The sequence below is a fragment of the Octodon degus genome, unplaced genomic scaffold, assembly GCF_000260255.1.
Source record: "Octodon degus isolate 3935 unplaced genomic scaffold, OctDeg1.0 scaffold00127, whole genome shotgun sequence".
In the NCBI taxonomy this organism is placed as follows: domain Eukaryota; kingdom Metazoa; phylum Chordata; class Mammalia; order Rodentia; family Octodontidae; genus Octodon; species Octodon degus.
The window spans coordinates 1,692,833-1,700,295 of NW_004524703.1; positions in this window are offsets into that span (position 1 = coordinate 1,692,833).

Genomic DNA, 7,463 nt, shown 5'->3' on the forward strand with positions numbered 1-7,463 from the left:
GTTCCACCAAAATAATAATAATAATAATAATAATAATAATAATAATAATAGTAATGGCTAAGGTTTAAGCCTGTAGCCAGCAGTAAGGTAGGATTAAGAGTAGCGCAAGTCTTCATGGTAAACTTAAGGAGGTCTAGAAGCATGACCTGATCCTTAGAAAGCTATTCCTCTGTCAACCGTAAGTAACCTTTTGTCTCAGAAATAGCCCTGACCTGATGGGGTGTCAGGGCTTCTAGTTTTTGCCCCAAAGTTAGTTTAGTAGCTTCTTCTATTAGCATAGCTGAAGCTGCCACCTTCCCTCAGGCAGGGTAGGCTGGTATATTCCCAACAAGTAAAATCCACTTTGGCTTTTGTCAGAATTAGAGAATTTTCCCAAACTTTGCTAGTAAATTTCTTCTTAGTAAGAGAGTAGGACATCATGAGGTGATTAAAAATTCGTGGTTGAACATTTGATATTCTAACATTTAAGAACAGTTGTAAAGAAATTGACTAGGACACCCCTTAACCCCAATTATGGCCACAGATCTAGAGCATGGTTTTCCAGAGAAAGAAGTTAAAACAGAGTAAGCCTCTTCTGTATCTATAGGGAGTTGAATTTGTCTGCTGATGACATCCACTGTCACCTGCAGTTTCTCATGGGAGAATGGAGATGTCTTTGAACAAGGGCATGGTAGACTGCTAAGGATCCCTTCATTCCTCTTCATCAGAAGGGGAGGTGAGAGTTTTGGCTGACCTAGCCCTTCTGTAGGGGTGGGGGTGTTCAATCCTCTGGAGCCATGAGTCAGGCAGGTGAGTCATCAGACAATGCCTGTGACTTGGTACAGTTGTATGCCCATGTCAATTTCCTTGCCTTAATCTGCCCTAAGTATTCCCCTGGATGCCTTGGGTATGCTTAAAGCATCACCAGTTATGACAACCATCATTTTGGTCTGTCTTTTTTCTTAACCTTTCTCCTTTCATCTTCCTCTAGATCCTGATTGTTGAACGCAGTAAAGGTCATGTCTAGCAATTGGGTCCTAAGGATCTGAGGTACAGCAAGTGGCCAAAACAAATTGGACATCTTCTACAGGAAATTAAAAGCAAGAGTCAAAGTTTGAAAAACATCTGCAAACCTACCAGTATCTTTTGGAAACTGGATGAATCATTCTTTGTATTTTAGCATATTTGCCACTGACAAGGAAACCTGAACTCAAACAGTACCCTCTACTTCTAGGACATCTCTTATGGGCAAGACAAATCACTGTAGGACTAAAAGCTGTCTAAGGGGTACAAGGAGGGTACTGATTTACTGGCTTAAGAGCTATAAAAAGGAGTATGAACAGGCCTCCCAGTAATCCTCCTGCCTCAGCCTTCAGAATGCTGAGATAGGAGGGTATGCCCCACGCCTGGCTGCCCCCACATTTTGTGGTGATACTTTATTCAGCTTTCTCACTATTAATGGTTATTTTCATTAAACAGGTGAGAGAGAACTATAACCTAAGATAGGTCTGTGTTTGGGCATGGGATCATCAAAGGAATCATTCTACTTGAGAAACAGTATTCCTCTCATTTATCCCAATAATAAAACTTTGGTAATTACTTTGCTTAAAGCAATAGAGACAATACATATTGATAGGCATTTAAGAGAGAAAAAGAAAAGCTCTGAGTACAAGGGTAGGTTTTGCAATCTATTGACACCAATACTCTACTTTTGCAGCCTCAGGGACAGTTGGGTGGACCTTTACTGTCTATTTCCTCTGTTCTACTCAGGCCCTCATGTACAAGTTTCTAAGTTACCTAAATTTATGTTTGAAGAAACAGTGATGGGATCTAACTCAATTTAGAAGAGACTTGGGGAGGAGACTCCTGTTCCCTGAAAGTGGGCTTCACCTCTGATCTATCAGGGTGAGATCTCTGGGGCCTGCAAGATCAGCCGGAAAGGAAATGGCAGACAAACATGGCGGAACCACTTGACTGACCCGTACGATGGACTCAAATGGCTGCCAAGCAGGCAGGAAGGTGGGTTGGGATGGCTCTCTGAGGTCTTAAGCCATAACACCCTGAGAAAGTGACTCACTAAGGATACCCAGGGATACAATGTCAGATGAGACTCTGAGCACCAAAAAGGGCAGGCTGGGGTAGGTGGCTGCTCAAGAGGAGACCAAGTTACTGAGAGCTGTTTTCCCCCAAATGGTGAGAAAGCTGAACAAAGTATCAGCACAAAACATGGGTGCAGCCAAGCATGGGACATACCCTATGACTCTTGGCACTCAGAAGGCTAAAGCTGGAGAATCACTGGAAGCTCAGGGGTAACCTGGGTTACAAAGTGAGTTTGAGGCCAGCTGGAACTACATAGTGAGACTGTTGAAAAAAAAATTGCATGGAGGCAAAAATCACACTAAACTCTAGGTCATATACATGTGATCAGCATAGTTTGTAAAAGCTCTCTTGGTCCCAGTAGAACCTAAAATGGTCTGTTCTGCAACTGGGCCAAAGGGAGATGCCTGGCAGTGCCTAACTGACTTGCACTCACACTGAGTAACCAAAACTGACTGGTAAAATCCAGAGGTCACGTGCTCCCCTTCCCCTTCCACCTGGTGGAACGCACTAAGAACTGTTCCTGGAGCCAGGACAGAACTTTCTGAGTTCCCCAGTTTCCATTACTTTTTTCCATTCTCTAGTTCCCTCCCTATCCCTGACAACCAACATCAGAAAGAAAGTTAAAAGGATTTGAATTTTCTGATAGACCAAAGCCTCAGAGGGAGAGAAGGGACAAGAAAGGGACCAGAGCCCTCCCAGAGGAAAGAGGAGGAAATAAAAGAAGTAAAGCAGTGAGCCCCTTCTCACCTTGTGTATGCAGACCACAAAGAAAAAGAAATAAAACTGGACCTAGCTGGGTGTGATGGGTCAAAGCTGTAATCTCAGCACTCAGGAGGCTGAGGCAAGAGAGCTGCAGCAAGTTCAAGGCCAGCTTGGGCTACATAACAAGACCTTGTCACAAAACAAAACAAAACAAAACAAAACAAAACAAAACAAAACAAAACAAAACAAAACAAAGCTTTTGCCAAAAAGGTCCTACCTCCAGGCCAGCTTCACTAAAAATGTTACCAAGGTTCTGGGGTGCCGTGGATTCTTCTAGATTCTTTCCAGGTTCTTTCTATTCTGATCTAAGAATTGGTCAATGCATGCAAAAGTTAGCAAGGTTTTACATGTAATAAAGGTGGGAAAAGAAACATGATCTGCAGTGTGGGCCACTTAAAGGCAGGAAAAGAAGTAATCTCTGCAGAAGCCAAACCATCCAAGAGCTTACGCTAGCCACGTCCCCCTTCTATTTTTATTTCCTTTGAGACAGGAGCGCATTGATTTCTGGTAACTTTCTATATCCTAACAGGATGAAGGCTATTGCCCTCTCTTTCTTATTTATCATCAAAATAAATACTCTTCCATGTTATCATAAAATCTTGCTAATAATCATTTTTAATGGCTGTGAAATATTTCACTTGCCAGATTATTCACTGTTATGTTAGTAGACATTTCACTGGCTTCCAATTTTTGCCCTTTCATGTATAAAAAGTATAGATGTATTGGTTAGAGTTCTCTGCAGGAAGGGAGTCATACAGAATATACTTATAGGGACCAGGGAGATGGCTCAGTAAAATAAGCGCTTGCCTGGCAAGTGCAAGGGCCTGAGTTCAATCCTCAGTTCCACAATATATATATATTTACACAAGAGATTTACCAGGCAGCTTATGGTATTTGAGGCAGGAGGGCCCACAGTGGCCACCTGCACTCTGGAGAGCTGGAGGGTGCAGTGGCAGCTCAGCCCAGGGAGCTGGAAGCCGCAGAGCAACAAGATCAAGCCTGCAGAGCCAGCCCTAGTCAAAGCCCTGGATGCCCTGGAGAGTTGCTGGCGCAGGTCTGTTGCCAGGCTGACGATGCTGGATCCTGATGTTCACAGAGGCTGGTGGCCAGAGATGAACCTTTCCAGGAGGACCTGAGCTCCCCAGCCATGCACCAAGTTCCTGCCTCTTTCTTTTTGATTCTATCTAGGCTATAAGTCTGCCTCCTCAGTTTGTTGGGCTACAGGCCAGTCATTTCTACTACTACTACTACTACTACTACTACTACTACTACTACTACTGTTATTATTATTATTATTATTATTATTATTATTATTATTATTATATCTGAGATAGAGTCTCTGTCATAGTTCAGGCTGACTTTTAACTATGTACAGTGATCTTTCCACCTCAGCTTCCCAAGCGATTGAATCACAGGTGTGCATCACCAAGCTGGGCTCTAGACCAGCTGTTTCTCGAAGCACCCACAAATTCAACCAGGAGTGTGCTTTGCTAATCTGTTAGGTGTTTCATAATCCAGTCAAGTTAATATTTCGTGATTAACAGTCTTAGTAAAGAAGGAGTAGGTTGGGCATGGTGACACTTGCAATCCCAGCGCAGGGGGTGGGTTGGGGGGGACTGCTGAGTCAGGAAGATCTCTGGGGGATCTGGGGGTTGTGTAGTACTATGAATTCAGGTCATCCAGAACTACATATTGAGACCTTGTCTCAAAAATCTAAATAAATAGAAGAAAATAGTATTTTCTTTTAGAAGCAAATGTCCCTTCTCATGTCAGGCCTGTAGGGCAAGGGAGGAGTCCACCTGCTTCTGGTCAGTATTGGGTTGGACTGGGCTTTGCCACCTCATTCCTTGACTTAGTTCTCCACTTCTCCCAATGTTCTGGTGGTAGCACAAGGACTCTCTCCCTTCAAGGTTGGAGACCAGAGCAAAGGGAAGTTTCTGGAGACTGTGTGGGCTCTGCCTTCCAACTGATGACGAGCACTTCACTTCAGAGTGTGGCTGCCCACCTTTGGGACTGTTGGTGTCCTTTGTCCTGGAGGACTGGCCCTAGCTCTCTGTCCCAGGAGACCCGCCTGACCTGGGCACCTTACGTAGTCTTCGAGGACAACTGCCTCCCCTTGGTGCAGACCTGGGTGGTCCAACAGGGTCTTCTTCAGCTCCCAACCTCTTCCTTCAATATTGGAACTGAAAACAGTGGGTTTTGGTGCCACTCTCCCTGGCCTCTCCCGCTCTGTCCTGCATTCTGAGACAGCTGCCACATATGCAAAACAGACTCTGTGTTCCCCAAAACAGGTCCCTGCACTCTCCCATTCTGGCTGTCATTGGCATGGTACCTCCTGGTACATCTGGAGAAGACTACTGGAAGAACTGGTGGGTGGGTACAGACAGGATATGGTGGTGCCTATCTGTAATGGTAGTGTTCTGGGAGGCTGAGACAGGAAGTCTACAACTTGGAGCCCAGACTGAGAAACTCAGGAGACACTTTGTCTTAAAATGTTAAAAGCACAAAAATGAGCTGAGGATGTAGCTTAGTATGAAGGCTCTGGATTCAGCCTCCAGTACCACCCCACAATCACCATTATCACCTCCATCAACACCAAAAACAAGTTCTAGTCTGCCACATCTCGCCAAATGTTCCTACTCTATCTGCAAAAGGCTGGGTTTGCTCCACATTGTCCACCAGCCAGACAAAGCAGAGAGCCCCTCTTTGCACCACAACACCAGGGACAAGAGACCCCTGCATATCCATCTTCTATGAAGATTTGCTGTTTTCTGAAACTTAGTTCTTTCAGATTTCTTTGCATCTTCTCATTTCTGATGATGTTAAACACTTCTTAGCATGTGTTTGCAGTACACAGTCATTGCATTCATTGAAGGGATTCGGTACAGGTACATCACAAGTATGAGTATGATATTAATTTATAATTTACCTGCTTTGTTTTAGTTACTAGGATGAGAATGAAGCTCTCTACTGCTTCTTGTATCTTAACAAGGACGTGAAAGTGGTATTCTTTTTTACTTTCAGCATTACAGCTGTCTCAGTTACTCTTCTTTTGTTGCTGGGATAAATACCCGACACCGAAGATGAATGAAGGAAAGGGTTATGTAGCTCACAGTTACTGGAGGTTTCGGTCCATACTTGGCTGGCTCCAAAGCAGAGTGGCATAGGGCAGAGGGCATGGCGGTGGAATGACAGTGGCAACAGAGAGAGAAAGTCTGTTTTCTTATTCAGGCTCTCTGCCCCTGGTTGGGGGCAGTACATACACCCATAATCCCAGCAGTACTAAAACCCATAATCGCAGCCTTGGATCACCCATAATCCCAGTGGATCATGAGTTCATCACAAACTCTAGAAGTCTCCACCCCATGACTGCATGAGGCTTTGGGGAGACAACTAGACAGAAACCATAACACCTGTATACACCACTCTTGTCTTTTAAATTTAATTCCAAAACATAAATACTTTCTCATGGAGTTATAATTTGTTGTAGTATTAGGCTAACAACTTTTTTGTTAGACATTTGGTTTGTTTCCAATTCTTCTTTCTTAAAAATGAAATTTCTAAGAACGCACACACACACACACACACACACACACATACACACACACACTAAGTCCATACTCCTATGTGCTGTATGTAACAACTGGATTCTATTTAAAACTCTGTAACATAGTCAGGTGATATAGAGTATGTACTTAACAAAACTTTTATTAAAGCTTCCCTGGAGAAAAATATTCATGGTAATGCGGATTAAGCAGAAGATCGATTTTTGCCAAGATTATACACAAGTGTTTAAACTGTAACACAAGTATTTAAACTGCACAGATGCACAGGCAGGGAGGAGGTTGACTGGGGGATAGATGGGGGGCAATATTTGCTGAATAAAGAATAGGTAAGGGGCCGGGGAGGTAGCTCAGTAGGGTAAGCGCTTGCCTGGCAAGTGCAAGGGCCTAAATTCAATCCCTGGTTCTGCCAAAAAATAAAATAAAAATAAAAGAATAAGAATAGGTAAATTGCTGTGACAGTGCACACCTGTGAACCCAGTACTTAGGGAGGCTGGGTTGGGAGGATGGCATGTTGGAGCACAATCTGGGAACTTAACAAATTACTGAAACCCTGTCTCAAAATAAAAAATAAAAAGAGCTAGGGATGTACCTCAGTGCAAAGGCCAGGTTCAATTCTCAGTACTGCTAAGTAAGTAAATAGAACAGAACCAATATATCAAGTAGTTGATGCTTACTTTGAAAAATTAGTGAAATAAAATAGGTGAAATCTAATTTGGAAATGTTGGTTGGTATCTCTCTCTATCATGCAAACCGGTTTGGTGTTTAAAGTGACAGTCATGGATTTGTCTGCCTCTCAGTAGCCTCCATTAGAAACTGCAGCCTGGAGTCTGAAGGACATGGGCAAGGGACGGACCACTTGGAGGGACGTCACCATTGGAAACGTGTCCTGGCTGGTTCAGATCATCCCACAGTAAAAACCTACTAACCTACTGCTGCAAAGAATTAACTGCGCATGGTAAATAATGTGTGTGTGTGTGTGTGTGTGTGTGTGTATTTCTAATCAAAATCTACAGTTTTATACGTTGTCTTTTGGCCCTACTTAATTCTTATAGTTGA